This window comes from Typopeltis vanoorti, chromosome 12, assembly GCF_054136105.1.
Source record: "Typopeltis vanoorti isolate ZY-2024b chromosome 12, IOZ_Tvanoo_1.0, whole genome shotgun sequence".
Lineage (NCBI taxonomy): Eukaryota > Metazoa > Arthropoda > Arachnida > Uropygi > Thelyphonidae > Typopeltis > Typopeltis vanoorti.
This window is the reverse complement of record NC_143560.1, coordinates 63,452,153-63,466,223: the sequence shown is the minus strand read 5'-3', so window position 1 is coordinate 63,466,223 and position 14,071 is coordinate 63,452,153. Positions and strand designations below refer to the sequence as shown.

Below are 14,071 nucleotides of genomic sequence, written 5' to 3'. Positions count from 1 at the left end.
ATGAACATTAGACTCAGTATAATGTTTCGTTCACACCATATAATTATAGCATTTTGAAGAGCTTTTCTCTTAATGCTGCAGGTGCAGATAAATATAATTATGAGAATATAAATGGGACTTTGTACAAATTCATGTCTTGCATCAATAAATATGGTTGTTTTCATATAAAACCATGCAAGAATTCATACAAAAAATTTGATGCTAGATTTAAATTTATAAGATCCAGAAAAATAATATAATAATCAATGCAGTTACTCAGGCCTCAGATTTGAATGAAATACTATTAAAAGATTCAGTAGTGTCTGTGAGTTCAATGGGATATTGCAGTGCATGCATACTAACACCAGAAGTATCAGTAAGTAACAGTGATGAGGAGTTCTCGGTTGATTAGCTTGAAATGGTCAAAAATTATATGCATTAGTGAGACATGATTAACAGTGGAAAATATTATCACAGAGATAGAATATAAGAGAGACACTGTAATTTCAAGAATGATACTGAGAGCAGAACTGAGGGAAAGGTTTTACTAATGACAGCAGAAGGACTGCAACCAGAAGAAAAGAAGTAGAAATTTAGCAAGAAGCATTGATGTGGACAAAAGCCACGGACAAAATAATGTAGTTGGTTTCTACTCTAAGCCACAGAAAGTAATGGTGATATGAATAATATGTATTGACACATTAGCTCAATGAGCACAAAGCAGTCATTACAGGAGACTCAACTATGAGGATATAGATTTAAAGGAGGAAAGGGCACAGGGAAAGAAGGAAACAGAATTTATGCAGCATTGAGAGAGAATTACCTGAACCATTATGGAAGGTACTAGGGGGTTTGAGAATATTGGATTTGGTAGCATCAGCAAATTTGTCTCTAAAGTAATACTCATAATACTTTGCCTTGTATTATGCAGTCATACAATCTTGGTGTATAAGGTGATGTGGAATCTTTAATTAACTGTGTAACTACAAAGATAGTGATTATGACATTCTCAGTAAGTAGCTTGAAGCTATGCTATAGCTTAAGAAATTATAAGGAAAGGATGTTGTTAGCAATGGGAAATGATTGAGTGGTATAGTTTGCCCACCGTTTGTAGGTCCCTGCTTCGCGTCTTTCCAAGAATAGTCGATTCATGCTGAAGGGGAGAAAGAAATGAAGGACATCCAAATTGGTCGCCAACACGCGAAATCACGTACTTTAGAGGTAAAATTTTCCAACTGTTATACAAGCAACATAGTTAACTACAATAATCATAAAAGAGAAGTTAATTTTCCGACCGGTAATAATAAACAACTCATCCCACTATACAGACTGATTACCCTATTATCGGAATGGATTCTCCTTTTTCTGAGATGCGCAGAAGAGTCGAAGGATCTCTAATTGGTGGGCGAACTATATTTAAGGAAAGCATTATTGGATTGCATACCCAGAATTAAGGGGATAAATCAGGTGACTGTTAAATAGATAAGTAGCATCACTAAACATGGGCTGCAAAAGAAGGAAATGTATGAAGGATATAATTTAGAGAATGGTGATCAGCAAGCTCATGAACAATATAAAGCACAGGCAAGAAGAGTGACTAGCATGGTGAAGAAAGGAAAATCATATAGGATAATGGAGTATAGTACCATCAGCAAATGGATGGATTTGAGGTTAATAAAAGAAGATTAATTAATTAATGTATGATGATACAGTGTCCATGAGGCCCCTTATGGGGACATGTGGTAACATCTCATGAAGCCCGTATTGACTGTAATGTATTTTTATCTGTCAAATGCATTGTGTTCTTCTGGCTGGTTTGCCTGCTTTCAGGGATGAAAAACTCAAGTTTCTGGAGGAAAACATCTTCCACCTCCATATGAGACCAGCTAACTCACTGTTTGATTGAAAACAACTGATAAATGTTCCTCATATCACAGACAAGATTTGAACCTGGGTCTTTCCAGCCAAAGAGCCCATCTTAATCAACTGAGCTATGGAGGCTCTAATCAAAGATCATTTATGTATTTGGAAAGGAGTGTGTGTGATAGAGAACACAGCACTCTGAACTGCAATCATGACATGTAATGAATGATCAGAGAGAAAGCTGACAATCCAATCATAAGTGGTAGGCAAGAAACATTAAAATGGAAGCTTGGTTAAGATCTCATTATCAGATCAGATGCATTCTTGGAAATACCAAGAGCAACAAGTGAGTTTCTCATTTTCCATAGTTTCTCTAAATTCCATATTGGTGATTACTGATTAACTTATGAGTCTACAAGTTGAAGCTGGCTTTGAAGACTCACCTCAATCTCTTGAAAATAATGGCATTCTCCACTACTTTCAAAAAGATTGTAATAAGTGCAATATGATCTGAATGCTTAAATATAGTTAATTCTCACTCTGGACAATATATAGGCACCACAGAAATGGTTTGCTGTGAATTCCTTTTAGAATAGCATTGTACCTGTGGTGTTTGATCAGACTTTTCATGATGAGAGTAGTTAATGAAAGTTTGACTACATAGAGTTACTCTACAAAACTTTTTCATTCTTGATTCACCAAATCAAATTTGTAATTAAAAAATTAACTTTTAATGGTTCTTTAATTTTATAATTCCATAATTGTTTGTTGCATGGTTTTAAAAATATCAGTGTGTTTTATTTTATTTTTTTCTTTTCTAGTTCGCAACACTGAGAAGCATTCCTTATAGAATTGAAGCAGAGGGGTACTCATATAAAGAAGAGTGTGTGACGTTGATTTCAATTCTTACATTAAAATATTTAAACAACAAAAAGCTCAGGTACCAAAAAAAAAAAAAAAATCACCGAGGAGAAACCACAAAAGCATAAACTTATGTGATTCAGATGTTTACATAGACAAGTGTCACCCTTAAATTTTAGCTTTCACTATAGTATGTGTAAAATTTTTAATGCACTTAGTTTAAGAGAGATTAAGTTTAGTGTATTGATGAAAGAATAGATAAGCATGCTTTTACCTTCTAATTTTGAATATGTTATTTCCTCCAATAATTACAACTGTTTAAAAAAATTAGCATGTATTTATTAACTGATAGAAGTTGGAAACAAGGGAAAATAAACAAAGCACATCAACTATAGATAATTCTAAAGAGGGATGATGAAGTATTTGGAGGGCATGTGACTGGTATGTATGGGAAGGACAGACAGTTATTTGGTCCTTTTTCCATTGTGGGGTGAATTTTGGATGTTGGTTATTTGAATGTACTGAAGGTGTGTCTGGACCATGTGGCTAAATAGCACACATCATCTAAGCGCCTCCACAGTGCAATTGGAAGAACAATGGGACGTTGTGTCCTTTATTTGGAAGAGATCTGAGTTTGATTCTTGTCATCATGAGAGGAATCTTTATATAGGTTTTTTCAATTGAAGGTGAGTTGGCTGATCTCATACGGAAGTAGCAAATTTTTCTCTTGGAAACTCCAATTTTTCATCCTGCACACAGATAAATCGGCTAGGGGAACATGCAATTTACAGATAAAAAATACTGTTGGTGATGGTGGTGGTGGAGATAGCATTGTGTGTTGATGGTAATAGTAGTGGTGTTATATGTATTTGGAGGATTTAGTAATGGAGAAGGTGAGTTTGAGTAGTTGGAGAATTAAGTAGGAGAGGCTGAGAGATATGTGTATGGGTAGTGGGAGTGCCCTCCTACGATGAGTCCTCGGAGGTATCACATAATAAATAATAATGTATGCAACAGGTATTATTTGAATCTTGCATAATAATGACAATGTACATTCCTGGATTAATGGTTAAATATTATTAGGGAGAGATTAGATTGCTTGCAGCAAAATTTGATTTGTTCCATCTGCTATCAAGTTCTTTCAGTACAAAATAGAAACGTTACTTTTTTTTTATTTTTAAAGCCTTCTGATTATTAAAATAGCATATAACAAGAGCAAAACCAACGGAATGAAAATAAGAAAATGGAATTTTCCTATTTCTGTGGCAGAGAAAATAAGAAAAGAAAAAGTTCAAAATTTTTCAAATTGGAAATGCATAAAGATGACCCACGGCCATGATACTAGAAAAGGATGGATCAACTCCCCCTCCCCCTTAAGGACATTGCCTTAGTCAATTCTCATTGGAGAAATCATTTCAGCTAGATAGATGGAGGACCTCACCATCTATCTAGTTGTCAAGCTTGAGTATTGGATGTTATTCATAACTTATTTTAATGGCATTACAACACCAAACAAAACTAAATTGGCTTATATTTTACTGGATTTCAAACCAGCATCTTCAAACCTAAACAACATGTTACAGTTTACACACTTCAAATTGTAACGGACAAAAGATTTCAAATCCTAATTTGGTGCCTTTCAGTGTTGAATAAATTAAGTATTACAGTGGAGTAGGAGCGAATCTTAAAATGAGTCTCCTAAATTTCTGACAGATTAATGTAGCTATATTTGTTAAGGTTAGAAGAATGCTTCATAGCTATTGCTGACTAAAAATAGTAACTACTTCTATAGCACATTGGTTTTCTTCCATTTAATCCCATGTGAAGAGATGTCCAAAGCATGGTCTGCCAGTCCTGACTTGCCATAATAATGATAACAAATGTATTTCTCATGTTCTCCAAGGCAGATGTTAACAGATCTTCCTCTCTGTCCATAGTACGCTAAGTCACAGTAACATGGAACTTCATACACTCCAAGATATGCTAGAAAATGGAGTTTGTCATTAGGAGAGTTGGTCAGGGTTGCTTATTTGACATGTGGTGTGAAGATTATATTTTATTAGTACTTTGGCTATCTTTTCAGATGAACCTTGGATATATGGAATAGTGGTGTTTTGTTCTTGTGTATTTAGGGAAGGAACAGACCTCTATCTGTTTTGGCTGAAGTTGAACATGCTATAAAATGAATGAAATCTAACCATGCTGCTGCTCCTCCTGATGGCATCCCTGCTGATATTTTCAATGAAAGATTGTGGAATTCAAGTATCAGCTTCATTCATTATAAATTAAAGATGTCAAGAAATTATACTCCTGGTTTCATCCTTTATCCAAGTGTAAGCAAACAAAGTTTGTGCATGAAGTCACTTCATGACTAGACTACTTGTATATGGAGGCTAATGACTTCACATCAATTGCCTTTTTATCAGTAATAAGGTGTATATGGAAATATGGCTTCTACATTACTTCAACCTTAGTATCACTTCTGGGTCTGGCTCCCACTTGATGAGACCTCAATAAAGGTAAAAACTGGCCTGGGTGGTTGCCCTTCCCATAATGCATACCATTATACATGTCCGTAAGGATATGTGCATTGCATTATGGGATACCAAAGCAATTGATGTGAAGTCATTAACCTCTATATACAAGTAGCCCAGTCATGAAGTGACCTCACATGCAAACTTTTGTTTGCTTACATGTGGATAAAGGATGAAACCAAGAATACAATTTCTTGGTATTTTTAATTTATACTATAACCAAGTGAAAAAATTTTCAGCACTTCATTCAGGTTTTTTATTTGGGATACATAAGATATATTTGTTGGTTTTAAGGATATCTAGATTGTAACTTTCTTCTAAAAAGGTGGTAAGTCAGACTATGGTAATTATCAGGGCATATCTTTATTATCTATTGCTGGAATATCTCTGCTTGCATTTTTGCTACCTGACTAAATCTTCCAGAATGTCGTTGTTTCGGGCTGTTGGTCAATCCTTGGAATAATTTACATGATCTTTACTGCATGTCAATTCGAAGAGAAATGCCATGAAAAATATTGCCACTTTGAATGATATTTATGGATCTAACCAAAACTTTTAACTGTCAACCAAGAAGCTCTCTGAAAATTTTATCAAACGTTTATTATTCACCAAAATTCATCTGGTTTTGATTTGAGATTATTAGATGACAACATTTCATCAAGTATAATCAGCACCTGTCATTCAGAAGTTCCATTCTTGGTTAAAAAAAAAAAAACAGGTATTAAACAAGGCTGTATTTTAGCAATCATAACCTATGCCCCTTTACAGTCTTCATTGCAACAATTCTTCATCTTATTGATGGAAAATTTTCTTCAGGCATAGATATAATCCATAGGATGGAGGAAAAAACATTTTAACCTTTAATAGATGCCAATGCAAAACAAAAACAGTAATCAAAATAGTACAGAACTCTAGGATGATGATCACGATGTCATTTCTTTTCATTCTGAAACCAATCTTTAAGTCATTTTTGACATTTTCCAAGCAACCTATCAATGAATTGACCTGTGTAACTTATCTTTACTTATTCTGCTTAATTACTTATCATTCAGTGGAATAGGTGAAACCTTAGAAAACGTATAATTTTTGAGAAAAAAATACACACATGAGCACAGGGGAATGATATTTAATTAATTGTATTAAAATTATACAAATAAAATTTTTTTCAAGTATTTTAAACCATTATCAGTGTGACAAACAGAATTGGGAAATTCAGATTTAATGGATTCACAGCTACCTTTACAACAAAGAATGTACCATTCCCTTTATCTTGCCAGTTATCTCCCAGCAAATGCTGACATTGAAGAAATTAAGTGTTGTGCAGCTCTTGGATGTTTGAGAAAATGAGTCTTTGATAACAGGTACAGCCATGCTATAACCAAAGTTTGGGTTTATAGTGCTGTTATAATCCCACTTTTGCTATGTGATTGTGAAACTTGAACTGCATACCTGAAAAGTTAGAAAAATTTACTAGTCCTGTCTTAAAATAACAAAATTCAACAGAAAGACAGTTACCATCTCTGCTGGATTAGTCTTATCATCTCTATACCAGATACCCACCTTCCAAAACCCCTTATCAGAACTGAAAGAGAACAATGAAAAAGAGGACACCAAAAGAAGCATTGGTCCACACAGTTAGCCTAGTGGCTTTGCACTTTGCAACCATATGCCTGGGGAAGGAGTGTCCTAGGTTCAATTCCTGTCGCCGACGTGAGGAGCTTAAGAATCTTCCTCAGCCATAGCCAAGTTAGCCCGTCTTCAGCATGGACAGCAGGGTTGTTTCTGCCAGTTTATCTGGGGGTTTTCATCCCGCAAGCAGCCAAACCAGCCCCGTGAATACACAGGGATACAGCCAAGAATACTTACAGGCATAGGGGTGACTATCCTATCCTCGTACTTCGGTTTCGAAATCCAAGCATGCTTGGAAGGTTGTGGTCCTTAAAGGCCTGTTAAAGCCATTGGGATAGGAAAAGAAGCAATGAGGATATCTTCAAGACAAATCCAAGCATGCTTGGAAGGATGTGGTCCTTAAAGGCCTATTAAAGCCATTGGGATAGGAAAAGAAGCATTGAGGATATCTTCAAGACAAATATGAAGAAATATGATCTAAACACAAACAACCGGGAAGTCATGGCTTTAGAATGGCAAAATATAGGATTCTAGTTGCAATGTGCAGGTCATATCGCAAGAAATAATACTCACAAATGGACAAAGTTGATATCTGAATGAATGTTATCCTAGAGATCGTGTGGAAAGGTTTGTGTTCATCGCACACATGTTGATTAGATTTTAACAGTATAGATGTGAACACAGATTGATAACAAAATAACTATTTATTGACTTAATTGCTAATATTTCGCTAGTATTCTATCCAGCATCTTCAGAGCACACAAACAAAGTTTGTTACAGTAGCGAGACAACTGCAATCCGGTGTAACAGTGGGACTAGTATGAATAATTGTAGCATGCAACACAAAGACTGACATCCTAATTAGGCGGCATCTAAGTTGGGGGGGGGGGGAGAAAGCAGGTATTAATTTGGTCTTAGAATTGATCCTGTGTGCAGGGGTATCCAAAACATGGTCTGCTAGACCCAACTTGCCATAGCGAAAGTGCCGGATATATTTTTTGTGTTGACTGAGAAGGATGTCCACAGTTCTTCCTGTCTGTCCATGAGGTCTATGAAGTACCCTGTTCATGTCATTGAGCCTACTATAGACAGACAGGAAGAACTATGGACATCCGCTTCAGTGAACACAAAAACTATATCCGGCACTTTCGCTATGGCAAGTGGGGTCCAGCAGATCATGCTTTGGATACCCCCGCACACAGGATCAATTGGAAAAAAATAAAAGTGCTGCACAGAAGCTTTTACAAGTCAGAGGTTGTTCCTGGAATTAACAGAAGCCTTGAAACATACTCCAAACCTTAACAAGTATAGCTCTATAAATCTACCAAAGATTTGGGAGACAGTCATCCTAAGACCAAATTAATACATGCTTTCTTCACATTAAATTGTTATGTCGTTCATTATATTATAAATAAATGAAATATGAAGTAGCAACTTGTTTTAATTCATTTAATATTAATTTATTTTATTTAATAATTTGGTCCGGCCCTTGACTCGGAGACAGAATGATAATTTGTTCCCTGAACTAGGAAAGGTTGCCCATGCCTGCACTACTCCATGCAAAGAAAGACAGTTTAAAGTGTGATTCTGGTCACCAACTGGAGGAACTTTTTCCAAACTTTTTTTTTACTTGTTTCGGAAGTTAGTTGATCTGGCACGACAAGTTTTTTTTTTTTGCATCCTGTAAACTGAAGAAAATCGACCCTAGTACTTACTCAATTTCAAACAATTATATATAGTATTAGGTCAGGGACTACAAGATGGCTACCATACTCTTCTCTTCAGGTGACAATTAAAATCATAATCTTTGGATAGCTATTCTGTGATTGGCTAAAGGTGTAGGTGAGCTACTCGCTAGTCTTCAAAAGTTAGGACTCAATGGCCATCCCTACTCCAGATGGGGAATAAAAGGGGTTAGCAGATATGAAGAAGAAAAAAATCGGAAACGTTAACAATGTAACATTGAATAAGAAATAATAAATATAATGTTTGCAGTGTCTCATGCATTCTTCATTCGTAACGTGGAAAACATGTCAGGTGTTCTATAAAGGAGGACCATGACTGTTGAGAATGAGGCCTTGATTTTTGTTTTTGTCTGAGCTGGACACTAGATCATCTCTAGATTGTTTGAATTTTCGAATATAGTTGAACTCAATGTATGGTATTTTTGTTATTGCCAGCTTCATGTTTTGCATCTGTTGTATGAAATGTTAAGTCTGATTTTTGAGCCCTTTCTTTGTGTATGTTCTTTTATGGATCGAAGATATTTTCTTCAGAGCTGCGAATGCTATTTTCAAGTTATGTTGTTTGAAAATCATGGCTGTTTTGTTTGTGACGTTTTTAAAGTACTGCAGAATGATGGCACCTTTGTAACTTGTTTTCTTGACTGTTGGAGATTCCACTAGAAGGTTTTGTAGAATGTCATTTTTTATGGTATCAATTTTTCTGAGAAGCTCTCATATGTAGATCAGTTATTTTTATTTATTTTTTTTTTCACCACTTGATATGCCACTTAAGGATTTTGATGATAAGTTACATGTAATTATTCAATCGTTTGTTTTTTCTTTTTTCAAATTAACAATGAAGCATGCATGTGACATAAGCAACGCAAATGTATTATTTCTTTTTCAACATGACATTCTGTGAACATTTCAGACATTATATACTTGTGTTGAAGTAAATGTGTAAACATTTACCTGAAGGAGGACACCATAGCTGTGTGAGAAATTAGTTGAATCAATAAGTCATTTTAGTAACAGCCACAGAAGCTCATCGATATCAACCAACAGGTACTGCTAGCTTCCAAACCTACAAGTAGAATTTCTTCTTCCTCTTTCAATTGCATCTATTTCTTTAGAACCCCCCACTCTTTCTTCTTTAAAAACTGTAGCACCTGCAGATATCCAAGACGTACGCCAAGAACATTCCAATTTTGCTCCTAACATCTTCTCCGCTCTTTTAAATATAAATCTGTATGGCTGATATTTAAAAAATTTATATGATGTGTGCAGAAATAGGCATTTTAGTCATTCTCAGTTGACCAGTCCCACGACCGAACTTTTTTTTTTTTCTTTTTTCTACTCAGTACCGATGGGATTGTTTGTGCACGAAGTCTTCTTAGTTAAAAGTCAATTTTTTTTTTAATTTTATTAATTTTTGATTTAAGTATTAAATAAAAAACGTTTTTATTAATTTCATTGTTTTAATTTACTCAAATTTAATTAATGAATTAAAATCGAACATTGCTAGTGTTATAGAATACCTTTTAAATATTCAGCCGTCATTAATTTAGCTCATTAAATTCTTTAATGTACATTCGATTTTCAGGATGACACTATTTCAGAATGAAATTACTGCAGTTTGTATAATCGTGTGCGTTAACATATTTGATAAATTAAATATCTACCATCTGGAAATATTATTATGATTACAGGTACACCACCGAATTTTCGGCAACGGATGGTCCGGCACCTTTTTTTCCGAACAAAATTACAAGAGTCTAACTGAAATTCCCACTGTGTGTGTGTGTGTGTGAGAGAGAGAGAGAACGAAAAAGGGCCCACAAGATTCAGACACCAAGGATACAATTACTATCCTAGGCAGTGGCGGCTCGTACATAAACACTGCGACATGGCAGCACCCCTAAGGAAAAAATGAAAAAATTAAATTTTGTTTGTGTTTATAAATAATAACAATGCTTACAACATTATATAAATGCAATACGTGTTAAAGGTTGTTTCGACATTGATTGAATAGTGAATAATTGAATTTAGATTACGAAATAAATGCACTGCGATATAACTCAGTGTCAGAATTATCACTTTTGGCCAATTGCAGCTAGGCTCGCCGATATTCGTTTGCGCTTCTCATTGCACGTTACAAGTTATTCCGACACTGCTCGTTTGGGCAGTGTATCGTATGCTTGCGCACGAAACTATTATTGGTGCGTGTTTGTGGTGAGGGTGAACTAATTTTTGTAAATTTTATTTTGTTAAAATAACATATAATTACAAGGCTGAATTATGATGAGTATCACTGTTTAAAATATGAAAAGAATTATATTTTTTCAATTATCGTTACACGAAACAAATGCACTGCAGTCTAACATAGTGTGAGAATTATCGCGCCAATTGCAGTTAGACTCGCCGATATTCGTTTACGCTTGTCATTGCACGTGACAAGTGATTCTGACACTGCTCGTTTGGGCAGTTTATCGTATGCTTGCGCGCGTTATTTCTGTGAGATGCGAAACTTATTATTGGTGTTTGTTCGTGGTGAAGGTGAAATATTTTTAATAAAGCAATTTTTTAATATGTAAATTTATTTATTAATAAATTGGTTACTGATTAGGAAAAAAAATTTTTTTTTTATTTTATTTTGTATATGCAGTACCCCCACTTAAAATTTTCACCGACCGCCACTGATCCTAGGGTACTCAAACGTAGCAGGCATTCACAGATGTAAGCCACTAGTGGTAGGAAAAACTAAATGCCCTAGAACCTTGATAGGAGTTAAATTTACCCTATAACATAATAGGAAATCAAAAATGCGGACTTACTACTGTGATTACGTTAAAATGATTTTAAAATTTTTGTTTTTTGTGCCCTGAAGCCAGGGCACACTGATATCTATAGGTTACCGGAGGAGGGCAAACTCTTCTCAATTCTGCAATTTTGAAGAAAAATCAGGCCAAGCATCACTATACAGACTCTGAAATTATGGATATTATTCTGAATCCTGATAAAAACAATGAAAGTGATGAAAATAAATGAAATATAGATGAAAGTAGCCATTAACAAGTTAATTCACCGTTAAAGCACCACATATTCGAAAAGGAATAAGAGTTAATGAATGAACATAAATTTTCATTAATGCAGTTATTTCAATATTCTTTGAGTAATAAATATAATAAATTATATAATAAATAAATAACAGCAATTAATAAACATGTTTTCATTTATACTGTACTGCACTTAACTGATAAACCTGTATCATTTGTATCTATACTAATGTATATATTTCGTTAAATTATTTAATTTGCATTTAAAGCCTATTTAATTAATATTTTTTATTGATACTAATAAACTTGTACTATAGCATTTATAGTAATGTACTCGTATTTCGTTTTAATTCATTCACATTTAGTATTTGTTTAAGTTTCTAGCGGTCCATGGCGATTTAGAAATATGGGAAAGGCGTAATTAGCGAGTCAGAGGTGTGCCGATGAATTATTATTCCTCTCTCTCGCACACTTTTACCGCAAATTCTGTTACATCTCTCTCTCTCTTTCTAAGAGTACGACAAAAAGACATTCATGAATAAAAGAGAGTGAATTGAAAGAATGTGTGCACGCCTGACCTCACGTGAGAACACCTTTTTCCTCAGCCTACTTAATTGAGTTGTTTATCTTGGAGGACTAAGCAAGAATGTTTTCCTTGAATTGTGTAAGCGCGTAGCAACTGGTTCTCAGTGTTCTTTGACCTTCAGTATACAAATAAACAATTCTGTTCTGTGAATGAAATCAAGACAGAAATTAAAGAGTGCGATGACGGGTCATGTATGATCATGTGCAGGAAATCAGATTGACATTTTCTCTCAATATTCGATAAGAAACATGAATATAATACCAAACTTAATATAGAAATAACACTGCGCTTTTCTTATTATAAGGGAACTATATAGATTACTAATTAAATATGCCTTTCTATTAAAGTCAATACATATTTAAGAATATGACAGTGCGTCTTTCCTATTATTATATTATAGAAGAAATTAAATATACATGTTTTGTTTGAAATAACATACAATTCACTTGACCGTTAGTGCAGATTTAGTATTATATATTATATTTGTGCAAATAAAGTCATTAGTAAAATATAATTTTTTCCCAAAAATCAAGTACAGTATATTTCCATGATATATTGAATATGGAATGGTATAGTTATGTTGAAAACCAGTTTTAATTCTGCGTTATTAATTTCAGTTAGCTGTATAAGGTGTACATCAAAAAATACGTCGAGTTCAGTCCAGCTGTCCGTCCATAAAAAGCCCCGCCCTTTTTTTTTTTGTCATTTGTTTATTTAATGCAAGAGATTGATATTCATATATTTAAAATGGTAATGAATTTCGTATTTCATTTATTTTTCATATGTTTTGGAGTACAGTTTAGATCTCTTTGGCAAAATTTAACATTAAAACGTTTTAGCCGTACACAGCTATAATAACTCTCCTCTTGCCGAACCATTTTATCTAGTACAGGTAACCCTTGTATAACGCGGATGTTAGGTTCCATAAAAATACCGCGTTATATAAATCGTGTTATGCGAGACTCAGATCACATAGAAAAAGTAGGGTTATGTTCCGAAATCGTTTTTATTTTAATTGTATAAACAATGATATATCCAACAAAAATATATTTTTTATTTAATTCAGGTAATTCATGTAAGTTAAGAAAACATATAAACTATAAAACAAATACACAATATAAACTTATAAAATTACAAATTGTATGTAAACTTCATTGCATATGATGCATAAATGTTTTAGGCAAAATAAAATAAAGCGCATATTTTAATCGTCATCACTGTCTTCAAAAATAACATTTCGTAGATGTTCTTTATTTACGAGTGATTGGACATCATTTCTATAATTTTCATTGCATACTTCTGCTGGTTTTAATTATCCAAGAAGTCATTAATAACACCTTGCTTACCACTATGCTGCAATTTTTTTATTAAGTTCAAATATGGAGCTACACTAATATCCAGTTGTCTCTTGAATTTTCCGGAGCGCTCCATTTGAGGGATCATTATCCGTAAAATAACTTTCTTGCCAAGTCCAATCCTTCTGCTGATTTCTTTAAATTGAATTCATTAACCGATTCAGAATCTTCGGCAGAACTTTCTCCGCCATTTGGTTCGACGTCTTCTATTAATTGTAGAGCTCTTTTCTTCCTCATTTAAATCTATCCCCCATCAATTAATTCACTAATTTCGTTTTCAATCATATCGCAAAAGCCCTCTTAAGTGGCCATTACTATAAAAATAAAATTTTTACATAAAAAAAGCATTACATATTGTATGTAACTCACCAGAAAATAAAGTGCTGAGCTTGGACTTATGACTTTTAATGTGCTTTCTTGGCAGAAAACGAAGACAAATTTCAACAATAAACATTTATACGATAAACATTTCACGTACAAGTAT

The 14,071-nt window shown here is 34.1% G+C and overlaps 1 protein-coding gene across 1 annotated transcript in view; it reads left to right on the top strand.

The window, feature by feature from the left end:
• LOC150100842 (uncharacterized) overlaps positions 1-2,984 on the top strand; it is a 45,283-nt gene extending 42,299 nt beyond the window's left edge. Inside the window, exon 3 of the mRNA XM_090401611.1 lies at positions 2,664-2,984. The gene's annotated coding sequence lies outside the window, so the exon portion shown is untranslated. The remainder of the gene's footprint in view (positions 1-2,663) is intronic.
• Positions 2,985-14,071: the final 11,087 nt, after the last annotated feature.